The following is a 17,363-nucleotide window of genomic DNA, read 5'->3' as shown; positions in this document are numbered from 1 at the left end:
CATGCCCCATGACTTTCTTGAGATCTAATAAAAAATCTAAGGCCCAAGTGTTTTGTTTATACCAATAAGAACAAAATCTTCTAACTACAGTCACACATTGAAATCTGAACTTTTATCCTTAAAAAAGTTCCAGTTTTACAAATGGACATAGAAAAAATATTGGCAAGCAGCAGTCACAGGGACCACCATATATACCTTTATGTGGGCATACTTAAATGTTCTAGCCACCCTTTATGAGTACTTACTAATACCTGCCTCCCCCTGATGTAAATTTGTGTCTACCCACACAGTCAAGACTAGCCTTAAAGGCAAATAAAGTAGTACTTGCTTGGCTAGTAGTGATAACTTATTTCATTGGCGAGGAATACATTGTGTGTGTGTGTGTGTGTGTGTGTGTGTGTGTGTGTGTGTGTGTGTGTGTGTGTGTGTATATATATATATATATATATATATATTTATTCATATATTTGCACATATACATACATAAATATGTTGCATATACTTCATGCTAAGTAAAGTAAATCCCTAACCCCATTCAAACACAATTTAGATTCATGGAATGATAACTGTAAATACACCCCAGATCTGGCCCTACAATCCCTTACGGAAAGGGCTGGCAAGTAGTCGGAATCGTAGTGCCTAGGGTATTAAAGATTTACTCAGTCAACTGCCTAGTAATAACTTATGAATGTATAAAAGGTGTTAGCATTATCTCTCTGTGTGTTCACATGTGCATACATTTCCATAACTGTAACACCAATGCTAGGAGGGATACAGAAAATATAATGAAATTAAAATGAATGGAAGCTGCCCCTGAAGACTGTAAACTGGATATTTCAGAACAGCTTACCATGAATGCGTGAGCTGCAACTTTAAATCCAGAGCTCACCAAACACCTTTCTGTCTTAGTATTATAAGAAAGGATTAAGGCTCCTGTAAACTTACACCCAAATAGTTAAACTGTTAAATTAAATTGTGCTAGATGGGTGATGGATGGGCCCTCAGAAGCTAGCTACTTTGATGAGATCTACCAGACAAGGAGACAACTCTATCAACTAATATAGAAGTATAGACAGTATGAATCTGACTACATCTAGAACTTGAAATGCACCTTCGTCAAGGTCAAAAAATAAAACTGTGTGGTGCTAAATGTATTATCTTCTCAAATGTCATGTGGGCATGAAATGTCCAGCATCCAATGGATGTCCTGCTGAGACGATGGCTGCATGCAGCAGTCAAAGAAGTAAGGAATACATTATGCCCAATACCCTCCCCCCTGCAAGTCATACTATTAATTGTAAAACAGTCCAATTTCCACAGCCAAATGCAATCAGCAAGACCCAAGTGTTCCCCATTGCTTGACAGTAGTGACAAAACTGCATGAACAAATCACTGAAGTCAAAATGCAAATAAAGAGGCTCAGAAATAGGTACTTCCCATGCCAACACTCAAACCAGTTAAAACGCTACAGAAAAAGCTCCAGTTAACCAACTGGCCTGTGGTCATTGCTAACAATCAAAGCAACACAATCAGAATTTTAAATAAAATAAAACTTTGCATCAGTTTACAAGCTATAGGAAAAGAAAAACAGAACCACAGTAATAACTATTAGAAACACAGATTGTTTGGCTACAGGTTAGAAGCACATTCCCTATGTCATAATCAAGAGATAATTTTTGCCAAGGTGAAGAAGCTAAATAAAAAATGTTGATATTTAAGAGCATCAATTACAGCTTCTCATTGAAAGTCATTGGAGAACAACTTTAAGATCTTTACTTCATTTGTTGACTGTATTTTGTACTAGTTAGTCTATTTTTATCCCAAGCTCCTCATGTTGATGAAGTACATTTTAAACTTCTAAATATTCTTAATTAAATATTGGACATATGAATGTAGTTTTGGCTGCTTCTTTCTGAGATCAGTAGACACGTCTTGAGAAAATAGTATATTACGGTACTTTCATTTTACTTGGTTTCACTTTTTGAATTGTGACAGATTTTGCTAACAGTCATGGTAAAGTAGGAGTTTTATGTACCTCTACTGAGCAGTTTCTGCAGCTGTGAAATCTTTTCTAATGTTTTATTTATCCTGTGTGGATGAATAACAATATAATTTAAGAATTATATTGTTTCCTTAGGATCTCGCTTCTAAGACCATATTGCATTTCTGACAGATCCCTTGTTTTCTGTTAAGGTGTTTATAAATGTGATCCTTAGTTCTCAGCTGTATAGAATTCACTTGTGTTTTTATGGCAGCAGTATACGGTAACAGTTTCTGCAGAGAAGAGTTAACAACCATTAGAATATCTCTTAAATCATGGACAGTTAATGGCTTCCCTGCTTGGCCTCTGCATGTAGCACTGGAACCCTGAGATAAGATATTAGTTTTAATTCCAGATCAGGTATCTGAGCCTTCGTCCAATAGAGCTGATAAAGCAATGTGTCTTGGCACAGGAGATTTGGAGAATTTTTTGCTGAGGATGGGTCCCCCCTCCCTTACTTGTATGATATGTATACATATAGGGCCAGATTCAATAAAGTCTACACTAAATATACACTAAGAATACATAATATGTATTCAAGAGCATTCTTATCACTTTTTTTGTGCTTTCTAGTCTCTCAGATCGATTACACTGAGTGTACACATAGTCTACACTTTGTAGTAACCTTTATGAATCCGTGTCAATATTTAAAACTGCAAAAATATCAGTAGGAAAACTAAAATTAGGAGGAAGAACATGTGAGTTATGTCTGTGTTGTCTGTTCACTCAGTACAGTGTACACTTAGTGTAGGCACTATTGAATCCAATTTCATCTGGCTGAGACTCAGAGAATTTTAAATCCTTAAAACCAGACATAATGCTGGACATCTGCATTCTAAAAGTACATCTTTACTTTGATGGTTCGTTAAGGAACAGATACCAGGTAGACTCTTGGAAATTAAACCATCGTAAAAGGCAAGATTGTTGTGGGTTATAAATTATAGCAGGGCAGGTAATGTTGATGATTAAGACATTATCCCTTCTCTCCATTTGTATGTGCTCAGGCTGCACAATGAAGGAAAATCATAAAAAGATCTTGTGGACAGTACTGCAGATTACAATATGCATAACTTTTTACTTGCCTGCAAATAATGATGTGCTCGCCTTTTTACTTGCATGCAGTATTCACCCTGTGCTGTATTTTACTTGTCTATACCACCCACCCCCCCACACACACACACACACACACACACACACACACACACACACACACACACACACACACACACACATACTTTCTCTTTCTCTCAGGTTTAGCTTTTATTTTTCTCCATTACTGATGGTTGCTGCAGCATCAATGAACTTGATGCACACAGTGATTTTTTTAGGTTGTTTTGGAGATAACGTGAAGAATATTCTAGTATACTTTTAATTTTGGAGTAAAGTTCAGAATGTTGCTATCCTGTTCATGTTTCAACTTTACAATTGTTTAAGCCAGATAAAAATTGCTTCATAGGAAATGTAACATGATGTGGGTGTCAAATCAGGGTTGTAATATTTCAATACCCAACCCACCCCATTCTTTTGCTTTCTATAGTACACCCTGAATAGGATCGAATGTTCAACAGAATAAACAAAACTTCTTCTATAGTTGTCTTAAATCACTCACAGTTGCCATAAGTAACTCACTCACTTGTAAAACATCTTGACAGCAGTTAAATTATGGTTGCATAGAGGTTGTCATATTTTTACCCACAATGCTCTGATGTTATATATTCTTGATAGAATAATTACTCCATGGAAAAATAATTTGCTGTACAAACTTAGATAAAATGAACAGAAAGATGTTGCAGTCATGTGACATTTTTGTCGGGGAATCTGCTCCAGTGACAGGCCTTATGATTAGTACTGTTTTATTTGCAAAGTTTTTGCAGCTATTGTAGTTGTTTAGCAATTGGTTGGTTCTGGTCCTTTATTTATTTATTTTTAGTTTGTTAACTGCAGTGACAGCTGGTGACTTCAAATTAATGGGAGGCTGCAGGAGACAGCTGAATGGGTGGGGCCAATGGGAGGGGTGTGGCCAATTAGAAAGGGGTTGAGCTATACTCAAAACCACCACAACTGGAACTTTAATTAAATACGCTACCCTGGGTGCCAGTCATTACGAGAGTCCAGTCAAGACAAAATGAAGTACAGAAGAAATAATATTTCAATGCATAGGCTACATGACAACTTGCTTAATATCTAGATGGAAACACAGGTTGTGAGGCATGAAAAAATAAATTACTTTTTAAATACATTACTGAAATGCCAGTCAAAATCAAGAATAAAAAAAACAAGCAGCACTGAACTCAAACCACTTCTCCTTGCACTGCAGTTCTAATTATAATTTATATTCAGCTTTATAAAATTACCAAGTAACATGCTGAAAATAGCAATCTCTGTGATACCCCCACTTGTAAAAATGTTTCTTATCCAAAAAAGACCTGCTGCCTGACAACAGCTATCTACTTGTTTCATGGGGAAGACATGCTCAAAGTAAAAAATGAACAGCAAACAAGAAACAAGCTCAAGATAAATTGCTTAAAGGATTCCTGCACAAGTTATGGACCACACATGATAGATTGGCATTCTGTTTAGTTTACGGGTAAAGCCTGCAAAGATGACTGCAAGTCTCCAACAAAAGATGACTGCAAGTCTCCAACAAATGCAATGAGCTTCTGACAATACTGTAATCCTGTCCTTTATTAGAAATACTGTCATATGCATTTCAGTACCCAAGGCTTATACGTTATGTAAATATTCTCTGCATGGCAACAATGAAAAGGCTTTCAATGCTGGTAATTCTTTAACAGTATGCTTATTAAAGCTTACTTGCATCTTACAATCTCTGACAAGCTTACCTGATGGTCATTAAAGCATTGCTACTTAAACACAGAGCAACAGGGCACTGCAACAGCATGCATTTTCTGAATAATAAGAAGCATAAATCAACAGTATAAAAATATGACAGAAAACCAGAACATTCTGCAAAATCAAGGACAGATGAAAAGTTATGGTCATACTTGTGGTCTACCTTGGATGGGGGATACTCTGCACACTTACACTGCATAACTGCTCCTTACCTTCCTTGGACACATCCAGAGCCACTACAATGGGGAGTGGGGTGCAACAAGTATGTCACAATTTGAAATGTCTCTGGCTGATGGTGATGGCACTGACACTCATACCTCTCAACCTCAGAGCAAAAAACCTGGACAAAGCCATACATAGAACTAGAAGTGGGACAGAGGCCCAAAAATAAGGACAATTTTTAAATATTGCTCTTATAAACTTAGAAAGATAGTAGAACAGTAGTAGGTCTTGCATTAGTATAAATTTTCTGAAGGGTATGAAATTTGAAACTCGAATGTCTGCCATTATTTTCTAACTTCACTCTTTAATGATTTGCCACTAATTTGCCAGAAAACCACAATTTTATGAAAAACAGACCAAAAATGTGATGCAAAAATATAAAATTGCCACAAAATACAGCTGGGAACCTGTCAAAGAAGGGACACCTTTTTAATATTAACACTGTTAACTTGAGCAGCTAACAAAATAAGAGCATCTACATGCATTTCTGAAATAAAAGTAATCTATAACTTTGATCATTACAGTTATATATAATTGTAAGCCCTCCACATTTTCTTCCAATATTGCCATTTTGAGGAGGGATTATTAGGGGGAGAGCAACATTTTGAGCCAAAATTGGGGACAGTTGAGAGGTTTGCATATTCCTAATTCTATAAAGCGATTTGCATGTACATCTCAACCTCTTAATGCAGGAAATCTGGACAAGGCCAAATATATTGAGGGAATATAAAAACACTACTAAAAATTGCTCTTGTATAAACTTAAGACAGTTGATAGAATAACAGGTCTTGCTTTAGCATGCATTTTTCTGAAGGTTATGACATCTGAAACTCAGTGTCTGTCATTTAGTGACTTCATTCCTAAACGATTTGCCAGAAAACTACAAATTTTATGAGGAACAAACCAAAAATAAAAAGCAAATATCTATTCATTCTGCAAAAATCTGGAAATCCCCCCCTCACAAAATCATGGTCGAATGGAGCCTCGCCCCTACATCCATTCCAATGTCCCATTCCTTGGTTATTTTGCCCCATTTACCATCAACACTGTAATGTGCATACTGCTTTAATGCTGCGATGATTTGAATTTCATTTGAAAGTTTTATTTTGCATTTTACAGCACAAACCCTAATAGCTATCTGCTAAACAAAGCAATGCAGTCTCACAATGAAAATAGACTTAGCATTAAAACTTCTCTGTCCTTGAAACTCACATGCATTGAAACAGCATTGAAACCTACATTCAAAGAAAATACATTTTGCCAGTGGCAGATAAAGATTAACTTTGGGCTGTTTTCAAATCATAGGCCCCTTGAACACAAAACATACACATGCTCTTTTGATACACCTTCCTGATTGTATTAAATTATATTCCTTGTACAATACAGTACAGTTGTAGAGGGTATTTTAAATTTGTTTTGAACATTTCCCCAGTAAACAATAAAACAAAATGCATGCACCAGTGATAAAACTGCCCAATTCAGAACATTTCCATCATAAAAGTCTACTCAACCTTCTACAGTCCACCAGTATCAGTAAATATGCGCAATCTCTGAAGAAGTAAAAGTCATCTAAATAATTCCACATTAAAGAAATCTGTAACTAATGAAGAGGTTGCTGCTAGCAAACAACTTTATATGCCATTGTTTCAAATGCAAATAAAGTGCCTGTTGCCCTTGAGGAATAAATTGCCTATGTTCATTAAAAAAATGATAAGCTAGTAATATTGCAATAGGGAATGGATGGCAAACTGATAACAGGTTCATAGTTACTAGGTATCTTCGCCAAAAAGGACTGCACCATCCACCCCCTTTACAACACAATACAGTATCAGCAATGCATCTACCTACTGTGGGAGTAGAACCCACAGCCTTCTGTATCAAAAGCAAGTACACAACCTGGTGTGCTATTAGCAATGCAAGCAAACTCAGCATAAGCAGCACTAAACTTTTGTTCCCCTGCAGCTCTCAGCTCCTTGTAAAAAATACTCGACACTCAGCTGTATCTCTGAAGTTTGCAGCACAAGAAATCTGGAAAAAGCCGAAATTTATTGGGGGGGGCAAAAGCCCAAAAACCAGGGACACATCGTAAACATAGCTTGTATAATATTGGAAAGTTGCTAGAATAAAATGCTGTGTTACCACCATACATTTCACTACCAAGTCTTGAACCCAGGGGACCCTGTGCAAAACAGTCAGAGAAACATACCACAATGCCATATCAGCTGTTTTGTGAAAGAAAAGAAGACTGAAACTTAAATGGCTACCATTTAGTGAATTCAGGCCTTACCATAGCTGTCAACCTCTTAGCACAAAACACCTGAACAAAGCTAATAATGGGGGAATACAGCCCCCAAACATATTCAGTGAATTCAGTTCTCACCATAGCTCTCAAACTTAGCACATAATACCTGGACGAAGCCAATAATGTCATACATACATTCCCAAAAATAGGGACAAATTTCAAATATCCATGTTATAAACTTAGAAAATTGCTAGAATAAAAGGTTTTGTGTTACCATGTACTTTCTGAAAAATATGAAGTCTGAAATTCAAACGCCTGTTATTTTTAAACATTTGTTAACCAAGAAACTAGTCTGACTTGGAACAAAAGCCAATTTTTATCAGAGCAGGGAGAAACACTCCAGACACATCTTTGTAAGATGGGAGGACATGCAGACTCCACACAGAAGGCACCCAGCCAAGAATCAAACCAGAAAACCTGTAGCTGTTAAGCAACAATGCTACCAGTGCACCACTGCACTACAGACTTTCCAAGGAAAAATGAAGATACAGAAACCATACATTTTATGAGGAACAGAACAAATATGAGGTAAAAATCTGCAAATTTTTTACAAATGGTGGTGGGTAGGGAATTCAGGCCCTCACCACCTGCACCCAAAGTACAGGGTTCAAGCCTGAGTATTCTCTACCAACCACCATGTGTACTCTCTAGCCACCAGTATATAGCAACTGGGGCATTGCACACACACACACACACACACACACACACACACACACACACACACACACACACACACACACACACACACACACACACACACACACACTCCTCAGAAGCTAAATCCTCTGTACCTGCAAGGCTCCTTGGCAGCTACATCCTTCATACCTGCAAGGCTCCTCAGCAGCTAAATCCTCCGTACCTGCAATGCTCCTCATCAGCAGCAGCTAAATCCTCTGCACCTGCAATGCTCCTCATCAGCAGCAGCTAAATCCTCTGTACCGCTAACGACTGGTTCCTCGACAGCAACTACGTCCTCCGTACCTGCAAGGATGGTTCCTCAGCAGCAGCTAAATCCTCTGTACCTGCAAGGTTAATGGCTGGTTCCTCAGCAGCAGCTAAATCCTCTGTACCTGCAAGGCTAACGGCTGTCCTCCGTACCTGCAAGGCTAACAGCTCGTTCCTTGGCAGCAGCAGCTAAATCCTCCATACCTGTAAGGCTAATGGCTGGTTTCCTCTCAGCATCAGCTGGTTTCTGTTCTCCTGGCATGTGAGAGTAGGCTGGAGGCTCCAGCCTGCGGGCGATGCAGTCCGGTGTTCTTCCGTTCTGTGCAGTTGTCACCACACAGGATTCTGGGGCTGCAGGGCAGAGATGCCTTTTTCCTTTATCTAGACTGCCTAACACAGCACTCTGGAGTTCTGTGAGTACCAGGAACTCCAAGCATGCATGTGTGGAGTTCCTGGACTTGCGATTTTTTTTTTATCTTCTTTTCTTCCTTCTTTCTACAGGTGGGGGGGGGGCTGCAGTCCTATAGCACAAGCCACCCCTGGTTAACTGATAGATACTAACCTACCAAGACTGTATTCCGGCTCAGCCTGGGACAAAGTACAAAATAAAAAAAAATGTCATACACTAAGTACAGACAAATAAGTATATTGAAAACATACGTTCAGCTTACAATGAGTATAAATGGGCTTGAAGGACAACTATGTTTATCTACACAGTAACTCAAAGGAGAGATGTTTATTGGTTTCAAATGCCATACAAAGAGTAACACAAAGTTATTTACAAATGATACAATTTATGAAGGCTGAAGGAGAAAAAAGAAAAAATATAAGTGGGTGCTAATAAATGTTTTTATTTTTCTTCTCATTTAAGAATATGTCATGATAAAATGGCATCATCAGACTATACCTTTTAGGGTAACTAGGATAAGTTTTTCCTTTTTGCTGAAAGCATTTTCAGGAGGCCTTTCTGTAAGTATGACTTTTTAAAGGCTGGATATATATTTAGGGAGGTAGGTAAGTTGTTTTAGGCCTTTTGGGAGAGATTCCCATGTTTGTGGTGTCTTCATATAAAGTACTGTGGTCTATGTAGTGAGGTCTATTTGTGTGAGTATGAAGGGAGATTACACAGGTTAGAAGAGATTAAAGACTGTAGTTTAAGATGCACTGTGTGAGGTTACTAGTGAAGAATGGCAAAGATTTCAGGTAAACTAGTTTACAAAATTGTGACCTTATGCTAGGGTGTACTGGCAAAGGGAAAATAGACCTGTATTCAGAAAGTATTTTAGAACCAGTAAAATAGACAGGACCAGTATACCCAACCAAAAATTCTCAATAGAGGTAGGAAATGCACCAGAGAGAGGTATCTCTCTGCCTTATCAGTCAGCCAGCATCCTGTTGAATCCCCAAGAAATATATAGTAGACACTCCAAATAACCAGTTGACAGAAGTTCATTTCTCAGTCCTTTATTATTGGATCCAAGTGCTATTTAGTGTTACAGAAGATTACAGGGTTCAGTCACTGCTTTTATTGTATGGTACATGGGAGGGGCTAGGGCAGGTAGCCAATCGATATTTATAGGTGTTTAAGAGTGGGTTGAATCCTTTATTCAAAGTCGTGCTGAAAGATGAATGGAGTCCTTGCACTCCCTTTGGATTATCAGAGAGATCATTAACCACCAATCAGTATTGTTACAATTCCATGTATAGTTTAAATAACTTAAATAAACGCCAATCAGAATTGTTACAATTCCATGTATAGTTTAAATAATTTAAATAAAACATCAATCAGAATTGTTACAATTCCATCTATAATTTAAATAACTTTTGAGTGTTCAGTTACTAAAATGCAATGTGAAAAACAGGAGTGTCCACAAACCAAAGTAATTTAATTCACATGTTAAAAGTGTCAGATGGGTGCCTAAATAAGTTAAATCGACAAAACATTTGCAGGACTTTCGAATTTCTTCTTCAGGAATGCATCATACACTAATGGGAATTTTCAATAAGTTTCTATTAGGTTTTTAACAAAAATTCATAATTGTATTGATTCAAGTTAATAATCAAAATAATCAAAACTTAAAAAACTGAAACTGCTAAATACAAAGAAACTCAAATCACTTCAAATAAATTACAAATAAAAACTACAGATAAAAAACAACTTAATGAATTAAATGAGAAAACCTACCAGTAAAAAGTGAAACCGGGAGGAAGGTACAGAGGAGATAAAAAGATGTAATCTAGTATTCCAGAATTTAATCAAGAGCTATGGTGGAGATAATAGAAAAAAAAACATCTAGTACTCCAAAGCTTTAGCAAAGGTAGTAAAAAACCTTATAGTCCCAATCTATAAGCTGAGATGGTGCTGCAGAAAGCTAATTTGGAAATGGTATTAATCCTTAGTGATATTTATAGTGGTCAGGTTTTCTGAGGTTAAGGATTGGGATGATGGATTCTTTGGTATTCAATCCTGCCATATTAGTTCCCTTTTCTCCAGTAAATCAATGTGGTAACCATCCAATGGGTTTTTAGAAATATGGTTGAGGATGTGGAATTTTAAGACATTGTGCCCTGCATTGTACTTTACATGCACAGGAAGAAGGTTTGAAAAGTTGATGTATCTTAGGTCATGCAGGTATTTAGCCACTCTTGATTTTAGTTTGTTGACTGTTTTTCCTACATAAAAGGTTTTTCATCTAGTGCACTGTGCCCTATATAGCACAACTTTGGTGTTGCAGTCTCCCCTAACATGTGCGGGGAATTCAGTGTGGTTGTTGGGACAGTAAGAGCTGTTTTTTGGCTCATGTAACCACAGGGAGGGTTACTGCAAGGGAATATTCCTCCTGCCATAGTGGTCATTGGCTCAGTTTCTTCTAGAAAATCCCTGATGTTCTTACCTCTTCTGGGGCTGAAGTTCAGTCTGAGAGGGAAAAATGCCTGATAGTCCTGTTGTCTCCGATGATGGACCAATTCTCTAGAATGACTTTGATGGTTTCTTGGTAGTCCAATGAGTAGTTTGCTATCATGTTACAGTCCCATTTGTCATTATTCAATCCTAGGGAGGTCACACATGGGTTTCTGAATGTGGGAATTGTCCTTAGCTTGCCTTTAGACTTTTGTAGGGTAATGGGTGTTAAAATATCCTTAAGCAGCCTATTGGAGTACCCCCTAGCAAGGAAGTCTTTTTCTAGGTTAGTGATGTTCCTCAAGAAGTCTTCTAGTTCCTTTGATACTCTTGCTGCTCTGAGTCCCTGAGACTTAATAACATTTCTTTTAAACCTGTGGGGGGTGCATAATGTGTGCATGTCATAAAAGGTTTACCCTTGTAGGCTTATGGTGCAGATAATGCTATAGTTCAGCAGTGCCCGGGGTTTTGCTGACCATCACATCGAGAAATTACATCTTGTCCTGGATGTATTTTGTCGTAAACCGGAGGAAGTTCGTTGAGGTACTAATGTGGTCAATGAAACTGTTGAGCATGCTGAGGTCACTGTTCCAAATGATAAAGATATCATCAATATAGCAGAAATAGCACACCATATGTTGATAAAAGGGGGAGTTGTATATGTTCTCAGCTTCCCATTTCCCCAGTACTGTGTTGGCTAAGCAAGGGCCCATGATTGCCCCCATCCCTATGCTGGTAGTCTGTTTGAAAATGTGCTATTGAACCTGAAGTAACTGTTTGTTAGTAGAATGGTTAACAAGCATCTGAAAACTTCTGTTTCACAAGCCAAAGCCACAAAATGACTATTGTAAGCCTCAATCAATGCTTGGATACAGTAGTTGTGGGGAAGTACCGTGTAGAGGGCCTCCACATCAGTGGTGACCAGAAAAGAATCCTTGTCGACCAGGATGTTCTTGATTTTCTGGAGGATGTTCATAGAGTCTAAAATGAATGAGGGGTTATTCTCTGCAAGCGGCTTGATGTTGTAGTCCAGGTATAAGGCAATGGGTTCCATAATAGAACCGTTGCTTGCTAACACTGGCCTGTATGAGGATCAATAATTTTTTTGTGAGGTGTGGGATTCTGAAGAATTGAGGTAGCTTCAAGAACAGGACTATTAGAAAATCCACCAGTTTCTCACTGATCAATCTTTCCTCATAGAGGCTGGTAATTTCGGTGGTGATTTGTTCATATGCCTCAGTAACTTCTCCAAGACTTGTGTTGTGGTATTATCGGATATCTGCAAGTAGGTTCAGGATTTTCTGGTTGTAGATATCTGTATCAGTGACCATAATGCCCCCATCCTTATCAGCTTTCATTACACTCCATGTTTTGTGTTGTCTGAGGGAGATTAAAGCTCTTCTTTCTTCTTCGCTGATGTTAAACAGTCTTTTCTTTGGAGGTTTCTTGAAGATTTTTCTGAGATGTGATTCACATTTTCTTGAAATGTGTTTATCACTTGGTTGGGTGGGGGGAAAAAATACTCATTTTTTTCCATGAAACCAATCTCACTGTGGTGGTGGTCACCTCTGCGTCATCTTTTCTGTTCTCATAGAAATACAGTTTTAATTGTTATTTCCTTGTAAAGTTTTTTTAAATCTATGATTGTTTGCACCAGGCTCACACTCTGATGTGAGATTTATGTGAGTCCTTTTTTAAGTACCCTTAATTTGGTGCCACTGAGGGGGATCTGGGAATGGTTCCATATTTCTGTCAGTTTTTTTGTTGTTTCACCCTGATGTGTCTCCCTTGTGGAGAAGGTTGTCCTTCTTGGGGGTGCCACATGTGCTGTAACTCTCTTTTGCCCTGCCAGGTCCTGTCTTTCTGTTGGGGTTGATTCTTGGGGGGTGCCAGGGATCAAGGTTGGATAAGTTCCTGGGAGTGTGTTCCTTGTGGGACAGGATTCTGGTTGTTCTTTGGTCTCCATGGTGTACACACTCTGGTGTTCAGCCTGGTGTGTTTCCTGGGGGTTTGTTGATCTGAGTGTGCTCCTATTTGTGTGGTCCCCAGTTTTGGAGCTAGAGATTTCTGGCCAACTTGAAAATCCTGCTGAGGAGTAAAAGGGGTCACATTTTGGTTGTTTGTATGGTTGGATATGTGGTTGAGTTAAGTTACTTTATTTGGTTTAGGTTGTTGGGTGGTATCTTTGTAGTCTCTTATGATTTTCTTGAGTTTTCTTTCTTTGACTTTGGTCTCAAAGGCTGAGATTCTGTCTCTGATTTCCTTAAACTTCTCCTCATGCTTGGGAGAATCTTTTCACATGTCTTTGAACTTTTTCATGTCCAACAAAGTTATATCTTGTTGTTTCTTGTTATGCAATAGTAGTAGGTCAAACAGTTTTAAGCTGGTGTATCTTAGTATGGTGATCAATTGTTGATGGAAGTTTTCATCCAGGTTTCTGCAAGCGGTTGTTATCTCATTTGCAAACCTCTGGGGATTAGTCCCTTGTCACTGCAAAAGTTAAGGTAGGTCTCTTCGCATTTTAAGCAAATGAAATTCTTGAAGCTGTTTTCTAGTTGCCAGAGGTGGTTATCATTGGTTGACTGCTGGTGAATGTTGGAGTCAATGTTTCCTTGTCCATCCACCATGTTTAGTTCGGTAACCTAGAAACAATCTCTGTACCAGGTCAGATCCATGGTTCATAATATGTTCTGGTAGAGCCAAGCCCTACTGTGACCTCAACAGGGTTGAGATGAAAATCAATCAAATGGAGGTGGCCCAGACCTGCGAGCATAGCCCTCGGTGTAAAATAGGTCCGAAGGAACAACACAAAATGCTAAGGTCTACTTGCAAAGGGAAAGTAGATCTGCAGCCACAAAAGGCCCTAGTCCTTTTAGACTTAAGAGTGGTATTTTAGTACCATTAAAATAGACAGGACCAGTATACCCAACCAAAAATGCTCATTAGAGGTAGGAAATGCACCAGAGAGAGTTATTTCTCTGCCTTATCAGTCGACCAGTGCCCCATTGAATCCCCAAGAAATATATAGTAGACACTCCAAATAACTAAAGTTCATTTCTCAGTCCTTTATTATTGCATCCAAAGTGCTACTTAGTGTTACAGAAGATTGCAGGGTTCAGTCACTGTTTTTATTATATAGCAAATGGGAGTGGCTAGGGCTGGTAGCCAATTGGCATGTGTAGGTGTGTAACAGTGGGTTGAATCCTTTATTCAAAGTCGTGCTGAAAATGAACCCAGTCCTCGCACTCCCATCGAATTATCAGAGAGATCATAAACCACCAATCAGAATTGTTACAATTCCATGTATAATTTAAATAATTTAAATAAAGCACCAATCAGAATTGTTACAATTCCTGCTATAGTTTAAATTACTTTTGAGTGTTCAGTCACTAAAATGCAATGAGTAAAATGCAATGTGAAAAACAGGAGTGTGCACAAACCAAAGTAATTTAATTCACATGTTAAAAGTGTCAGATGGGCACCTAAGTAAGTTAAATCCACTAAATATTTGTGGTGCTTTTGAATTTCTTCTTCAGACATGCAATCATACTCTAATGGGAATTTTCAATAAGTTTCTAATAGGTTTTTAACAAAAAAATTTATAATTGTAGCTATTCAAGTTAATAATCAAAATAATCAAAACCGAAAAGACTGAAACTGCTAAATACTAAGAAACTCAAATCACTTCAAATGAATTACAAATAAAAACTACAGATAAGAAACAAGTAAATGAATTAAATGAGAAAAAACTACCAGTAAAAAGTGAAACCAGGAGCAAGGTACAGTGGAGATAAAAAGATGTAATCTAGTATTCCAGAATTTAATCAAGAGCTATAGTAGAGATAATAGAAAAATAACATCTAGTACTCCAAAACTTAAACAAAGACAACAGAAAACCTTATAGTCCCCATCTATAAGCTGAGCTGGTGCTGCAGAAAACTAATGTGGAAATGGTCTCAATCCTTAGTGATATGTATAGTGGTCAGGTTTTCTAAGGTTGAGGATTGGGATGATGGACTCTTTGGTATTCGGCCTTGTTTTTTCTGGGCCATTAGACGAATATGCCATATTAGTTCCTTGTTTTCCAGTACATCATTGTGGTTACCATCCAACAGGTTTTTAGGAATATGGTTGAGGATGTGGACTTTGAAGACATTATGCTCTGCATTGTGCTTAGCATGCACAGCAAATGAGTTTGAAAGGTTGAGGTATCTTAGGTCATGCAGGTGTTTAGCCACTCTTGATTTTAGTTTGTTGACTGTCTTTCCTACATAAAAAAGTTTTGGATCTGCTGCACTGTGCCCTATGTACCACACTTTTGGTATTGCAGTCGATAAGTAATATTATTATTGCAGTGATGCTGGTAGTGATTTTTTGACATATTTATGGCTTTGTGATTTGTGTGCCACAACTTATAATACTTTAATGTGTGACAGTTTGTTCATGTGGTGGTGAAATAATATTCCATAGCCATCTGACATTGTGGCTATAACTGCTGGGTGTGGTTGGGGTTGGCTGCATAAAAGTAACTTATCCTCATATTGTTTGCTCAGTTTAAACAGTCACTATCTGCCTTTGTAGGACTAGTGTCCATTTGTACAAAGTGAGATAGATTGCTTAACTGGACACCTGATATGCACAGAGAGAGTGGGTATAATTGCTGGGGCTGAATGTGGAGGAAAATTACTAGCTGCCTGCTGCTGATGTTTGTTTATTTTTATGGCTTTACAGGACTAACGTGATTTATGGGAAGCAATGTCTAATATTTTAATGTGTGGTAACTGTTTGGAGCAAAGGTAAAGTATATTACAAGGTCACCTTGTTTTATCACAAACCGACATATGAATTGTACATAGAGGTGTCTATAACTGCTTAGAGTGGATTGTCTGGATAAAATTGACTGATCCTCTTGTCACTTGTTTAGTTAAACAGTTATCTTTCATTAAAAAGATAAGGGATAAAACACATCACAGAATACCTAGATTCTCATATCTTCTTGTGCCCTGATGGCTCCCACACACAAAGGCTGTATAAGCGGATTTTTGACATGGGCTTAATAGCCACCTCTGACCTGAACCCCCACCTAAAACCAGCCTAGTACATAGATGTGCATAGAACACTGTAACTTGTGCAGGGGATTGGGGACTATGTTATTATTTTTTTAACATTTCTCTCACACTCCAGAAGTCAATATATCTTGGTGGGGCTGGGGATAGTGTGGTCATTATTTATTTAACTTTCTTCACAGGCTTCAGAGGGGATGCACAGAGGGTATCTGTAGCCTGTGTGAGAGCACTGTACTGCCTAAAAGTAAAACGTTGTAAGGATAATTATAATATTTACTTGTTTTTCATTTTCTTCACAATCAAACATGAGATGCATATACAGGTGGTCATCTTTTGCAGGAGAGCGATGCATGTTATATTATTTGTTTTTTCAGTTTCAGCCCAATCTGACACATTTTATCAGTATATTAGGCTGAACTCTCCCAGAAAAAGTCTTTATAATGGTTTTGTGAAATCTTTGTTTCAGCAAACTTCCACTAGCTTTTTTCTGTGTGGTAGGAGGGCTGTGAATCCCAGCATGCCTCAACAACTACAAAGTTTTATCTGCAAAGAATATAAAATTCTTATTTTTTGGCAAAGCTTGCCTCAGTCACATTAAGTATTTCACAAACTGCATTCACATGGTCTGTTTATAGTCTGGGGGCTAGATCTTATCCTTTTCCAGGTCATTATATCCTCACTTAGGAATGGAGTATTTCCAAATGTTTTGATAGAGGCCTTGGTTTTACCCGTCTTTATGAAGGTTAGATCAGATCTTCATGATATAGATAATTATGGACCTATTCCCAAATCTTCCTAGTGTTAGTACAGTTTGTGAGAAGGTCATATATAAACCAAATGGGTTAATATCTGAAGAAGATTAATATTACTAATCCACTCCAATCTGTTTTTCAGTCTATGCATAGTATGAAAATGGTTCTGGGTAGGATCCTTAACAGTTGCGAGGGATCAGTGTATATCTTTGGCATTTGCCCTATTAGATCGCTTAGATGACTTTCATGTGGTTGACCATGTGATTTTATTGGACCATTT

Source organism: Protopterus annectens, chromosome 1.part0 (genome assembly GCF_019279795.1).
Source record: "Protopterus annectens isolate FY-2018-M chromosome 1.part0, PAN1.0, whole genome shotgun sequence".
NCBI classification, from domain to species: domain Eukaryota; kingdom Metazoa; phylum Chordata; order Ceratodontiformes; family Protopteridae; genus Protopterus; species Protopterus annectens.
The sequence above is the reverse complement of the archived record's forward strand: the minus strand, read 5'-3'. Positions refer to the sequence as shown.